The sequence below is a fragment of the Stylophora pistillata genome, chromosome 6 (assembly GCF_964205215.1).
Source record: "Stylophora pistillata chromosome 6, jaStyPist1.2, whole genome shotgun sequence".
Lineage (NCBI taxonomy): Eukaryota > Metazoa > Cnidaria > Anthozoa > Scleractinia > Pocilloporidae > Stylophora > Stylophora pistillata.
In genome coordinates, this window is record NC_142524.1 from 22,624,254 (window position 1) to 22,638,541 (window position 14,288).

General features: G+C 37.7%; 1 long non-coding RNA gene across 3 annotated transcripts; it reads right to left on the reverse strand.

Annotated features, from left to right (window-relative positions):
• Nucleotides 1–26: 26 nt before the first annotated feature.
• LOC148728840 (uncharacterized) lies at nt 27–4,705 on the reverse strand. 3 transcript variants are annotated; one of them, XR_015988769.1, is made up of 5 exons: nt 3,789–4,705; nt 3,570–3,621; nt 3,333–3,376; nt 2,652–2,783; nt 27–2,194 (listed from the first exon to the last, which is right to left on the reverse strand). It is a non-coding gene; the product is annotated as an uncharacterized LOC148728840 (long non-coding RNA). The 3 variants fall into 3 exon arrangements; XR_015988767.1 differs by having other exon boundaries at nt 2,609–2,783; nt 3,789–4,697; XR_015988770.1 differs by having other exon boundaries at nt 2,609–2,783; nt 3,837–4,550.
• Nucleotides 4,706–14,288: the final 9,583 nt, after the last annotated feature.

A 14,288-nucleotide genomic window follows, 5' to 3' on the forward strand; every position in this document is an offset into this window, starting at 1 on the left:
GTATCATTCTAACCAGGACACTCAACTACATTGAAGAATAAAAAGTTTAATAGTCTATAAAAGCCACTCCACAGTTGAATTGATTACAAGAACTTTTACAACAAAGACAGAATTTCTTTTGAGAACTATTTACTGAAATTTATACATCCGTGCTTTAAATATTAAAAATAGGATATGGCGTATCTGACAGCGATTTTTCTGAGAATCTTTTTTACAAATGTATATGCAGACATTACCATAGAGATGATAATCCAAAAGGACAAAAAAATCATGTTACATTATACCATGTCACTTAAGCAAATCTTTGGAAATTTCCATGGACATTTCTGGATCGATTAGAACGTTACGGAACATTCACATTTTACCATGTCCATAGAAGATCTATGGAAATTTCCATATACATGTCAGGATCAATTATAACCGTACATCTTAAATTTTGCTGTGTTATGGAAGGTCTAAGGAAATTTCCATGCACATGTGTAGATCGACTGGAGCTGAACATATTACATTATACCATGTTAATAGAAGGTCTATGGAAATTTCCACCACGTCAGGATCAATTATAACCGTACATCTTTAATTTTGCTGTGTTAATGGAAGGTCTATGGAAATTTCCATGCACATGTGTAGATTGATAAGAGCTGAACATCCTTACATTATACCATCTTAATGGAAGGTCTATGAAAATTTCCATGCACATGTCTTGATAGATTACAGCTGAATATCTTACATTATACCATGTTAATGGAAGGTCTATGGAAATTTCCATGCACATGTCTAGATCGATTAGAGCTGATCATCTTACATTATACCATCTTAATGGAAGGTCTATGGAAATTTCCATGTACATGTCAAGATCGATTAGAGCTGAACATGTTACATTTTACTATGTTAGTAGAAGGTCTATGGAAATTTCCATGCACATGTCTAGATCGATTACAGATAAATATCTTACATTACACCATGTTAATGCAAGGTCTATGGAAATTTCCATGCACATGTCTAGATCGATTAGAGCTGAACATCTCACATTGTACCATCTTAATGGAAGGTCTATGGAAATTTCCATGCACAGGTGTAGATCGATTAGAGCTGAACATCTTACATTATACCATGTTAATGGAAGGTCTACGGAAATTTCCACCATGTCAGGATCAATTATAACCGTACATCTTAAATTTTGCTGTGTTAATGGAAGGTCTATGGAAATTTCCATGCACATGTCTAGATTTATGAGAGCTGAACATCTTTACATTATACCATCTTAATGGAAGGTCTATGAAAATTTCCATGCACATGTCTCGATCGATTACAGCTGAATATCTTACATTATACCATGTTAATGGAAGGTCTTATGGAAATTTCCATGCACACGTCTAGATCGATTACAGCTGGATATCTTACATTATACCATGTTAATGGAAGGTCTATGGAAATTTCCATGCACATGTCTAGATCGATTAGAGCTGAACATCTCACATTGTACCATCTTAATGGAAGATCTATGTAAATTTCCATGCACATGTGTAGATCTATTTATAGCTGAATATCTTACAATACCATGTTAACGGAAGGTCTATGGAAATTTCCATGCACATGTCTAGATCGATTAGAGCTGAACATCTTACATTTTACCATGTTAGTAGAAGGTCTACGAAAATTTTCATGCATGTGTGAGTCGATTGCAACTGAATATCTAAGATATGTCATTTTATCATACAGAAGATCTATGGAAATTTCCATGCACATTGTTTGGATCGATCATGACTGAAAAATTCTTCCATTTGAGCCATGTTGCTGGAATATCCATGGAAATTTCCATGCACATTGTGTGAATTGATCATAGCGGAACATCTTAAATCTTGCCATGTCAATCGAAGATCTATGGAAATTTCCATGCACAAGTGTGAATTGATTATAACTGAAAATCTTATATTTTACCATTCTACTGGAAGATCTATGGAAATTTCCATTTACAAGTGTGAATTGATTATAACTGAAAATCTTATATTTTACCATTCTACTGGAAGATCTATGGAAATTTCCATTCACAAGTGTGAATCGATTATAACTGAAAATCTTCTATTTTGACAATCTACTTTCCAAATTCTGACCTGAACCGTTGATGCTCAAGCTTCTCTGTATCTGGAATGACATAATCTGGGGGGACATCAACATTTATTTCTGCATCAGCCTGACATAAATAAAGAAAAGCAAGCTTAAAAAACTGTAGCAAAAACGCTTATTCCAGAAATTTAATATTTGAAGGACATGAATCAGACAGTAGAGAATGAAATGACCTCAACAATAAATAAGCTTCTAATTTAAGTAACTTACAGCTGACTATACCATCAAGCTGTAACAGAGATCAGTTTGTGATTTTTCTAATAGTACTTGTCATTGTTACTAATATTATTGTTATTTACAATTATTACTATCATTATTGGTCTTGTCTAATGCTAAGAATTAAAATGTAAGATCATCACACTCCATCTGAGCAAAACAGATATCTTCAGTGTATGAACAGAGTATAATTGTTAATGGAAACTATTGTTGAGATTTTTTGTTTCTATTTATTCTCCATTGTACAGCAGATATTTCCACTTACTTTCACGACAGTTAACCACTGTTCTCAGTGGATGAGGGTTTACCGGTTTCCAGTTTTCCTTTTTGCCACTCCCCCAGTGAAATGGGTGACATCCCCTCCTTCACAGCAAAAACATGCTCAACCTCGGCAGCCTTTGGAGTTGGGGTGTAACAACTCTCAAAGGAGGTCACAAGCTCTATCAATTAACAAGAGAAAACATTTTAAGATATTGTATCCATCCATATTGTCAGGAGAGGATAAACATCAATCAATTGAAGGCTTAAAATATAACTACATGACCGTCTCAATAGTTATACAAATCTACTCTGCTCCTCTTGAATTTTATATATATTTTTTATTACAAATCTGTAATTAGTTAACTATAGATTTTCTCTTAGTTAACTAATTAATATATATACTACTGTAAATAGCTCCTAGTCTTTTTTCCTTTTTAGTGTCCCCAAATTAGTAAGGGATTTTTCCCTAGCTTAGGATGGCTCTTCATGCAATGACAATTTCAATAAAGTTTTACTACTGCTACCACTATTACTACTGCTGCTGCTACTACTGCTGCTACTGAGGCTGCTGCTGCTGCTGCTACTGAGGCTGCTGCTGCTGCTGCTACTGCTGCTGCTACTACTGCTGCTACTGAGGCTGCTGCTGCTGCTGCTGCTGCTGCTGCTACTACTACTACTACTCATTTTCCAAGCTAGAAGTTTACTGATTGCATTCCTCCTAACAGTACCTATAGAGGTTCTTGTGTCCTTCTTTACCAAAAATTCAGAAAGCCTGTAAGACACAATTTAATATGACTATCAGTTAACAACAACATTTAGTATTTTGAAGCTGCCAATTAAGCATCCCAGCAGTGAAACTTTGACTAAAATCGGCAGCATTAATAAGATGGTTCTGCAATGTAACTATTCTCAAAGAGAGTTTTCCTCTCAACTGAATTCAATGAAAATGAAACTCTGATTCTTACTTGTTAAACATCTGGTCAGCAGCTTCATGAGTGTGTCCAAATTTAGTTTTACCTATAAAGACAAAAGTTAGATTTGAAGGAATTTTTTGTTCATGAATCACGTTATAAAAGGAATGGTTACAAATTCGTTTTAGTTAATTTACTCTGATTTATGATTTAGACTATATACGAGAAGAAACTTGTTGGTGCAACTAAAGGACAACATAAGATGTACTGTACTTTTCATTTAGTTTGGCGTGCATCCATAGCCAATCAAGTACGATTTACCTTGTTTGCAGCGAGTTATTTCCCTGAAGATTCCTACGTATCATGCACATCTCTGCGAGATCCACGGCTTCTAAGCATTTCTCAGCACATCCAGATTTTGTTGCCTTAAATATACAGAAACCCACAGAAGTAATGAATATTTCGTAGCTTTGAGTCGATATTAGCCGAAATCTCAGACGGTCTGAATCCAGTTTCTCAAATATCCGTCAAAATCACGAGGGCGCCTTGTATCGTCAGAGAACCAGGCTAAATAATCGCCTTCGTGCCTTCAGCTTGAGGTAAAGGACTGTAACTCGTAAACAACAAAACAGCGAACGGCGGAAACAAATCACCCAAGCAGTCTCTTTTCCTCTCTCTACAAAAAACGACCAAAACGTTTACTCTTCCCCACTTCTTCTGCTCTATATGGCATAGCCAGCAACAAAATAATATCGATTGATTGGTTTTTTTTTTTAAGTCGTTACGCTGTTGGCTGTTTTGGTGTTTACGTCCACTCTGTAATGGCTATTTCGAACCCAGTCTCTCTAATAAACGACACTAATAGTTTATACGTTGCGCTACAGTCGAATTTAATTCAGACGAATTTAATTCAAGGTCGCACAAGCAATTAAATTCGACGATAGCGCGACGTCTAAAACGAATTAAATTCGTCTGGTAAATTAAATTCGTCCTTGACGTTTTATCCGTCTTGGTAAGACGGATAAAACATCGATAACGCGTCTTCAGTTTTAACGTCGCACCGAGAGTCGCGTATAATGAAATGCATGCATTTACTTGATGTATTTCAATTTATTTCAAAATGACACCTCTGACCAGAGGCACTGCATTTGGGAAGAGAAATAAATTCGGTTCAAACTGATTTCGACGCATAAAACCACGCCACGATTTACGTTGACGGAACGACGAATTCGTCTGAATTAAATTCGACCGTAGCGCGACGTATAAACTAGGCCTAAGGAATGCGTTACGATATGTCACTGCGGGAGTTCGTAATACTTCCTATCTAATTACCACAATTATCGCTTTGGATTTTAGAGCCTTTCCTTCTTTCAAAGAAGCAGCATGACACTTCTCGCCATCGCAACCTCCAGGTTTTTTCATTTGTGAACTTTTCCTACGACAGATACGTCTCTCTTTGTTTACTAGGTTAGAAATATCAACTTATCCTTTTTTTAATTTGGTTAAGATGACAACTAAAAAGTATGATGAAACTTTCTAAATTGCAGACAATGTGTCTTTGTCAGATATTTTCAAATCAAAACTTGAAATATCTAACATTATAAGGTCAGGCATTCCTTCGACCTTGCCCGTACATAATACAGGCTTAAAATAAATGACTAAATGACAAAAATTACGTAAACTCGGCCCTTCTGTTAGAATTCTTGTTTACATCAAAAAATTTATCAATACATCGAAATGAAAACTGCCTTTTTTATTGATCCTCTAATTTCCCAATAGACGGTAGTTTATAGATTAGGGCGTCAAGATTGTTCCACTATCCTAGTTGCTGTATTATGGATTTATGACGCTCCATTTTGCAGTGCAAATCCAGCTCACTAATACGTGTTCTTCACAATGTTCACAATAAGCCTTTTTTACTTGCTTTGGATGCGCCGCCCAAAGCCCGATTGAATTCCCGGTCTTCCTCTACGTCTAAAGTCGGAAACTTGTCAAATTCTTTCAAAATGGAGCAAAACCTCCTGGACTGATCTTCAACTTTGATGAAATGAAGTTTTAGTTCTCTCATTTTTTCGCGTTTCCGGCGTTGGGTTTTTGAGGTCAGTTCGTTCCTATCTCGTTTTTCACTTTGGATAAGTCGGAAAAATTAACTTTTGGAATACACTGATATCCTTTTTTTTTTCAGCCACGTCCACGATGTTAGCATCATTTTAAACACTGGAGGAAAAACACTTAATTTGGAGGAGCTCTTAATTGCTCTTTGGCTGCGTGAATAGGTATTGAATTGTGCGGACGGTATAAGCTGGCAAACAGTCTTCCGGCTATTCATAACGAGATCTGTTACTTTGAGAACATCAAAGAATTCCTCTACTTTTCCCCCTATATCAACTGCAGTGTTTCTGAATTGAGAATTATTATCCTCAAACAGAAAGAGAAATGTTCTGTTTTTGAAGTTAGGGAAGAGCTGATTAGAAATTTACCTTCAAGGTTGCCGCTTTGCGCCTTGTTACCGCTGAAGCTTTCATTTTCAGAAAGGACCACATTGTCATCGTCCTCACAACCTGCAGCGCTAGAAGTTTCTACTTCTTACTCTTTGGAAGCTCTGTGCACAGGCGAGAGTGGTGTTTCAGCTCTTGAAGAGTCTAACGATTCGGTACTCGATCGAGGCTTCCCTTTTCCGTTTAGCAGGCGTGCTTGCTAAGAGAGGTTGAAATACCTCCACGGCTGACTCTTCTATTCTCGTAGCTCGGCTCTCAAAACTTTCTTCAGTAACTGATGTTTCTACCAAAGGCTCCTCGGCGAGACTTGAAGGAATCGAGAGTGACAGTGGCTCTTCTGCAACCGAACTAGAGTAATCCATAATATCCATAGCCGTTCATGTATTCCTATTTCAGTTTGAAAAAACTAACAGTTTCCTCAACAGCGTGATGCGGCTGTCGGAAATTTGAAAACTCCTACGTCATCGGGCATACAAAAGAATTTCTTATGGGGTGTGCATATTAACCAATAAACAAACGATACGGCTTAAATGATCTCAATTCAAAATGGTGGTCGCACATTCTTCAGGGTTCATGCAGGTCAGCTATTTGACAAGCCAGGCTCAAAAAACTCAGTGAGTGAAAAGATAAGGGAACAACACGTGGTAGAGGGTCCTCGCTTCCTTACTCGAAAGAAGGAAAAAGGGAAAAGCGGCACTATTCCGACAGAAAGTGGTACTTCGCGAAAACAGAAAACGGAGAGGTGCGCCGGCACACTGCATCATTACAATAAATCATCCATTCTAACGCAAGATGGCACTGATCCTGGGTCTGTTGTTCACATGAAGCCTGCGAGTGAAGATCGAAGGAAACTCAAGGCACGTTTCGTTTCGAGAATTCTGAAAAATTTAAGCTTCAGTCAGAAGAAAAGAGAATTTGCCCTGAGAAAGATAATTTTGAGTTTGTACGAGATAAGGATCATTTTATATCGTGCAATAGAAAAATAAGTTTGGAGGAAAAAATGTTCTTGTCTCTTAGATTAGCTGCATCTGATTTGGCTTCCAAAAAGGTCCTCACTGAGTAAACTTGGCCTGTCTATGGCAATGGATTTCCCTCCTTTCGGCGTTTAGCTTACTCTGACCATTCACTCTCAATTTTTACTACCTTTTACATGAAATTTCCCACACAAATTTAAAGCATTTCGCAATGCGAGCACAATAGCAATCAATCTGTAACACTTTTCAAAAATGCCGCAAGAAAGTTCCGCTTCTGGTCTCCGTTTCCGCTAAACGTGTTTGGACGGAGCCGGCGATGCCGCATTTTCAATCGAATTTACTTTTCACACCAATGTAATTCGTAAAAGATACGGTAAAACGGTTTTATGATATTTCAAACGGCATTCATTGTTTCTTAGGTAAAATAAACCTCGGAAAAAGTCTTCTCCCGGACGTTTCAAGTTGTTCTTAAATCCCACCGACGACCTCAATAAACTGTTGTACCGAGAAATTTCTGACATTTCAAGATTTGGAAAACAAGTCAGAAAATTATTAGAAGTAGAATTGTTCCCCACGTCAAGTTCTGACAAACGACCTGTAAATAGTTCCTCTACCAGTGGCTGCGAGGAAAATCAAGCCAAAAAAACGGTGAGGTGAGAATGAGTCAAACACTATTTCCGTACAACCAAGTGAACCATTTTCTTTTGATGCTGAGACCTTGTCGATTACGACGTTTACGTCGGCAAACGTAAACGTAAGAGCCAGTGTCATTATTGTTGGCACACATCGAAAAGTGCCACAAATTGGTTTGTGGCTGAGAATGAGGTGGACCTCATGTAGCACATCATAAAGCTTTTCGTGCCTCTAAGAGGGATTGTATTATTGTTTGGAGACTCGTATACTCTAGGTAAGACACAATTATACAAATAAAATGTACTTAAGCTGCACATTTTACAGACATTGACTCCTTTATTTTCTATGCCATAATACAGTTACTAAATTGCTAAAAGAAGTGAGACAAAATTGCTGACTTGCAGTAACCTGCAGTCAAAACATCTGTAAACAATGCCAATACCTGCAAAAAGTAATAACTTGTTTATCCCTTATTTTTATGTGTTTCAGTGACTTTCTGCCTCAAACTGTCGGTTCAAAGGAACGTGAACTTATTATCCGTATGTAAGGACGAGAAGCCTGTTTCTGGTTTTAGGAAAGAAGCTGTCACGCTGAGCCGTCCAGCATGCAAGCCGGGATCAGGGTCCAAAGATAACGACGAGTGGAGAATTTGTTTAGCAAAACATGAAACAGATACTATTTTGAATATTCGAATGAGTATTACATGAAAATTTCCATAAACTTGTTTTGAAAAGGAATTTTGGACACTATAAACTTGTCACTATAAAATTCCATACACCCATTTTGGGCCAAGAAAGTTTGAAATTATTATAATTTTTTGCGTGTGAAAGGGTATTACATGGATATTTCCACGTACCGGTACCGCTTTGGTCAGGACTGTTTGATACTGTTTGTATACGAGGATAAATATTTCACTGAAATTTCCATAGATCATTTTGGTGAGGCACTATCCGGCACAATGAAATCGTATAAGTATTACATGAAAATTTCCTTGTACCTGTTTAAATTGGTTCTGAATGATTGATACTGTTTGTATACGTAAATGAGTATTACATGGAAATTTCTATGTATCTGTTTTGATTAAGAATGTTTGATACTGTTTTGTATACGCGAGTATTGCATGTACATGGAAAATTCCATGGACCCGTTTAATGGCCAAAGGTGTTTGAAATTATTTTTTTACGCACAAATGGGTATTACATGGAAATTTCCATGTACCCGTTCAATTTTGTTTAATAATGATTGATAATGTTAAGTATACGTGAATGAGTATTACATGGAAATTTCCATTGCCTTTTTGTGTGGCACAGTTGTATTGAAATCATAAATACTGCTGACAAGTTTTCTTCTCTGAAAAATAAATCGACTCTTAAATGGTTTACTTAACCATTCGAGGGATATATGTGCTGCTGTTTGGGCGAGTTATCATAATATTAGGGTACCGTTCACCACTGATAACTGCAAAAGTAGACGTCAACATGCTCATTTTTTACTGTTTAGTAACAAGTTGAAAGAAACCGATTAAAATGTTTTGAAATTAACTGAAACAAATATAAATTGTGATGGCCGATTGAGTCACTGAAATTGTTGATTAAGCCGTAAGTCTTAGTTCATAGACAGCCGCTCGGTGATGTTGGCGATTCTTTGCTTTAACCTTAGTAACTATACCATGGCAAAGTTTGATTTTTTTCCAAATTTCTTACTTCAGAAAATCTGTACTTAAAAAATTACGTGTTTCTTCTAATATATACTTCCATTTGGCTTATCACAACAGCATTCCACACTTTAATTTTTCAACACAGTTCTGCAATGCTATGGCAATATTCACACAGACAGACTTTCTTTTCGATCTTAATCACTATTTTTAACAAAAACACTTTCACTTTCGATTAAAATAAAATTATATGGTTGTACATTTGGATTTCATGGAGTCTCATATTTTTCTCATATGAAAAAAGTCCTCACGAATTTAATCAGAAAGTTAACGTCAATCTCCTTAAATGAAACAAAACATCACCCGTATGAATAACTTTATAAATTATTATGTAAAGAAGATCATATCGTTTTCAATTAGTTTCGAACTAAATTTCAATTGTGAAAAAACGCGAGGTCTAGAAGTTTGTATAATAGACGCGGGATATTCAAAACCATTTGCTTTAAATGCTTTAAAGGTATAATTATTACTTTTCCCCATCAAGCTCCAGTTTAGAGTTTACACCTCTAGAAGAAAACATCTGGAACTTAGTGAGCGTATGAAAGGACCTTGTTGCAAAGATTAGATTACCCCTGATGAAGGCGCTGGACAAGAGTGTCGAAAATTTAACATATCTTAAATATGTTTGATTAATTTGGCTGCGTTGATTGTTTCATTTTTAAATGTACCGAGGTTATTCTTTCTTTACAATCTTTACCCTTTTTGTCACCTAAGAGACAAGAGAGAAAAAATGGCCTTGACGTCACTCGACTTCTATCTCCCAGCACCGCTTACAGAAATGTTGATAACTTTCTGTACCCTCCCCCTGCCACCAATCGAGGCTTGACTAAAAAATTCCACCCTTAAGCACCAAACTCTGTAGACTTCGTATCAAGAAAAGTGGCTCAACTTCGATAACAATAGGCTTTGTTAGACAGGCGAAAAATGACCCTATATGGCCATTTTTGAACAATGGCGCAACAGCTTCAGAACACACGAGGGATTTGTCGAGGTTTGCGATTAGCGGGGAAATTTAAACGCTCGGAAAGACCTGACTTTAGTTTAGAACTATGACGATTTTATTTTAGAACTATGACAGTTTCTGGAGAAAAATTTATACGGAGAGAGGTGGTCTGAAATATGCGCTATCTAGTCTTCCAAAACAGCTAAATTGTGATGCCAAAAATTTGTTTCCGATCAGTCACGAACTTTTTCGCGGCGCTTCGGTCAAAGTCCCTCAGCGCTACAAAAAACCAAAGGACTGTTCTTTACTACTTAATGTGTGAATTTAGCGGGAACAATAGACCATTTTTTGATAAGTACTATTATTGAACTTCTGATTTGTCTCCCCCTTTACACTCTCCCACCCTCCTCTGGTACTCAATCTGTTCACTCTGTTTTCCCAAGTTTTCACCCCAATTTCACCTCATAATTTAAGTATAAGTCGTGGTTAATCTTGGTAATACTTTGTTGTAGCACTGTTGCAAATTTACATCTTCATTTTTGGAGCTCCTAATCCTAATCTAAAACACCGGGAAAAAACTCTTCAAGCTACTAAATTCAATTTTTCTTGTAATCCTTTCCTTTTCTCGAAATTTAAAAATCGCTATCCTTGTATAAACAAAGTGTGTCTAAGTTGTTATTAAACTAATCGAATCTTGCTTTGCTTTTTTTTGTGTTTTGTCTTTGTTTTTTTGTAGTATTTCAGTTTCTTTGAACCGCAATCCTAATAATTTGAGCTGAAAGGCGAATAATTAAATGTATCATTCTTAAGAAAGATGATGCATTCGTTTAAAAAAATCTGCTTCTAAAGTGAATTTTCATAGCAAACTTACCCTTGTTTACTAGTTTTCCAAAGAAGGCAAATAACTGATTAAAGGAAAATTGGTATTCAGTTACCTTTGTGGGGTTGTGGTATCAATCAAATGAAGAAAGATAAAAAGGGGAAATAACAGAGAGTGTGAAATGACACATTTATGATTGATGTTCTTTCTTATGCAATCTACGCCATGAGCGCCTAGCCTTTCTGGTCAACATAGAAAGAATAAATAAATAGATAATTAATTGAAAATGAAAAATAATAGACCGAGAGTAAAAAAAAATAATACAAAACAAAACAAAACTATCGTTTCAAAGGTCACCTTGAAACGATAGTTTCAAGGTGACCTTTGAAACGATGGTGAACTTTGACCAAGTTCACCATCGACTTATTAAGCCGCGGTAGGGCATTGAAACGCAATTCGAAAGGTCCTAATTGACACTTTTTGTTGTGGGATTTGGTCACTTCTTAAACATTCTTGAGTCAGTTTGCTAGACATAACGTCTCGTAGTCACGTTCGACGCACTAAAAACTACTTTAAAACGAATACAAGAATTGTAAAAACGTGTAAAATGGTATATAAAACGTCACTTGTAAAAATGTAGCGGAATTCCAAATCGATTTCGATCAATTACGATCCTCATCAGCAGTACTCCGCCATGTTTAAAATACTCATAAATAATTGTTCATATAAGTGACTCTGAAATGTCCACACTTCTTCCAGGCTTCATGTAAGCGGTCATGATGCATCAATCACAGCTCGTGGGATTTGAAAAAAGTTCCATTCTTTCTTGGAGTTCATAAGCGAGTCTTCGTTCACATTATTTATCCTCACTCCTTCAGTTATTTGTCTCAGCATCGCGTCATTGTGATAAACCCCCGTCACATCCATTCGGAACTGCTTTACCTCTCTATTGTGTTTTTCTTTACAGTGTTTCCACAATGCAGATCGTTCTTCCTTATTGTTAAGTGATTTCGTATGCTCTTTCCCTCTGGTATACGCGCTCCTGGCTGTTTCCCCTACGTATACGCTGTTACACTGGATACACTTAATCTCATACGTCACACTTTCTCTATCACACGGTCCTTTTCCACCTGTGCTACACACTGGGCAGTCTTCTCGTCCACACTGTCGCGGTTTAAATGGGTCGGACTTTTGGAGTAGTCGTTTAATGGCGATTCCGGCTTTCTCCACCACTTTAATATTGAAACCTTGCTGCTTTATTTCTGTCTGGTATTCCTTCCGTAACCGTGAGTTGGGCGTAGCTGGTACAAAAATTACTGATTCATTCCCGCCGCGTTTGTACCAGTTGGATTTCCTTTCGCTCTTTTCCTTTTCTCGTTCCACCTTTCTCCACTCCTTGGGTCGATGTAACGGTCTTTCTCCTTTTCGCTCAGCTCTTTGTCTCGCTCTAAAAGCTTTGAGGGCCGAATCTACAACCTCATATCTGAATTTCTTGCTGTACCCCGAGTATTGCATTCTCAGGACCATCTCGTTAACATTCTCTACTACTCGTTCCCATGGTAACAATCTGCTACAGTTAAGTAAGACCCGAAGGACTTCTTGGGTCAGTACTGTTCTCTTTGTACTCCAGCTTACGGCAGACCTAGCATGTATGACTGTCTTAGAAGCCATGCTCTTGGAATAAAACTCATACATGATCACTGAGGCTGAGGCTTTCTCGTCTTGCCTGTCTGTCTCTTCCCCTTTTGTTTCCATCCACACCTTCAAGTCAAGGATAGGTAGCTTTCCGTCCTGGTGTTTAGAGGGGTAATCTATTTCGAGTTGTATTGACGGGTGTATGTCGTTTCCTATCTGTTTTATCAATGTCATAGTCCTCTCATCGTCACTGATTCCTTGATCCTCAGCTACGGATCTCTCATCCATGTGAGTTTTTCCATCCTTGTACCTCATCCCAACTGGTGTTGCTTGCACAGCCATGTTGATGTCATCCACGTACCGTTTGTTCATTTTCATAACGATGGCCAATTCATTCAGCCTTGTTGCAAATTTTTCATCCCACCAAATCATGAAAACCATGAACATCATGAAAATCTGGGCCAGTACCAGTACCCAATAAACATCACAATAAACATTCTTGTACCACGTGAAAAATACTTTTACGGAGTTATGAAGTTTTTCCTTTTAAGCATTACTTTTGATAGCTTTGGATTTCATCGAATCCCAGATTTTTCTCCGATACTTAAACGAATGATCGCATCACCAGTATGAATAACTTTTTCGATTGTTATTTATGGTTTTCCCCTTAGTCCTATCTACATATATAAACCACTGCTGCATATCCTGAAGCTCGTTTTGCTGGGCCCCAACACAAATCAAAACAGACCCCTGCTGGAGTTATCTGGCTATGGACAGAGGCCCATAGCCGCTTTAATAAAAACATGTTTTTAGATATTGAGAAATTTCGCAGAAACAAATGAAACATGTTATGGCCCAGTAGAGGTGAGGGCACTCAAAAACGCCAAAGAGCATTAGGATTCTCTGCAGACCTGATGCTTGCCCCACCCAAAGGAAATGCAGTACTGGAAATAGGAACAGCTGCCCTTGCAAGCAGACTCCCCCATCTGTGTTTGGAGTCAAGAAATGTGAACTTCAAAGCAACGACCTCTTGATTCGCTTCAAGCAGCTGTGTAAGCTGGTTAAGTTGAATAAAGGAGCCTCCCTCCTTTGTGGTTCTCAAAGTGAGCTCACCAATGCGCATACAAGCAAAAAAGGCGAGGGAGCACATGGCCTTAAATAAACAACTTTCATATGGTGTGTGACAAAATTGAACGGCACAGTCCAAAATTTGATTACGAATAGGTAGGGTAATTGGGAGCCGACTGTCTAGGCGAGATTCAAGCTTTTCATAAACCTTAAGCATCTGAACGACGAAAAAGGCCTTGATGGGATCGAGAAAACCAGAGAGCTTGTGGCAGTAACCTAAAGCCGAGACATAAGTGCTCACCGTGGAAGGAGCGTGGTGACCATCGTACATGTTTGCAATAAAAAGTGCCAAAACAGGGGGTGAAATGGGCAAGGTAGTGGAAGTGCCAGGTAAGATCACCTGTGTTTTAATTGTGCGAAAAGCTTCCAGGCCCGTCGATAATTGGGAAGCGAGGAAGGTTGCAGGCTGGACTGCAATAGTGTGGAAA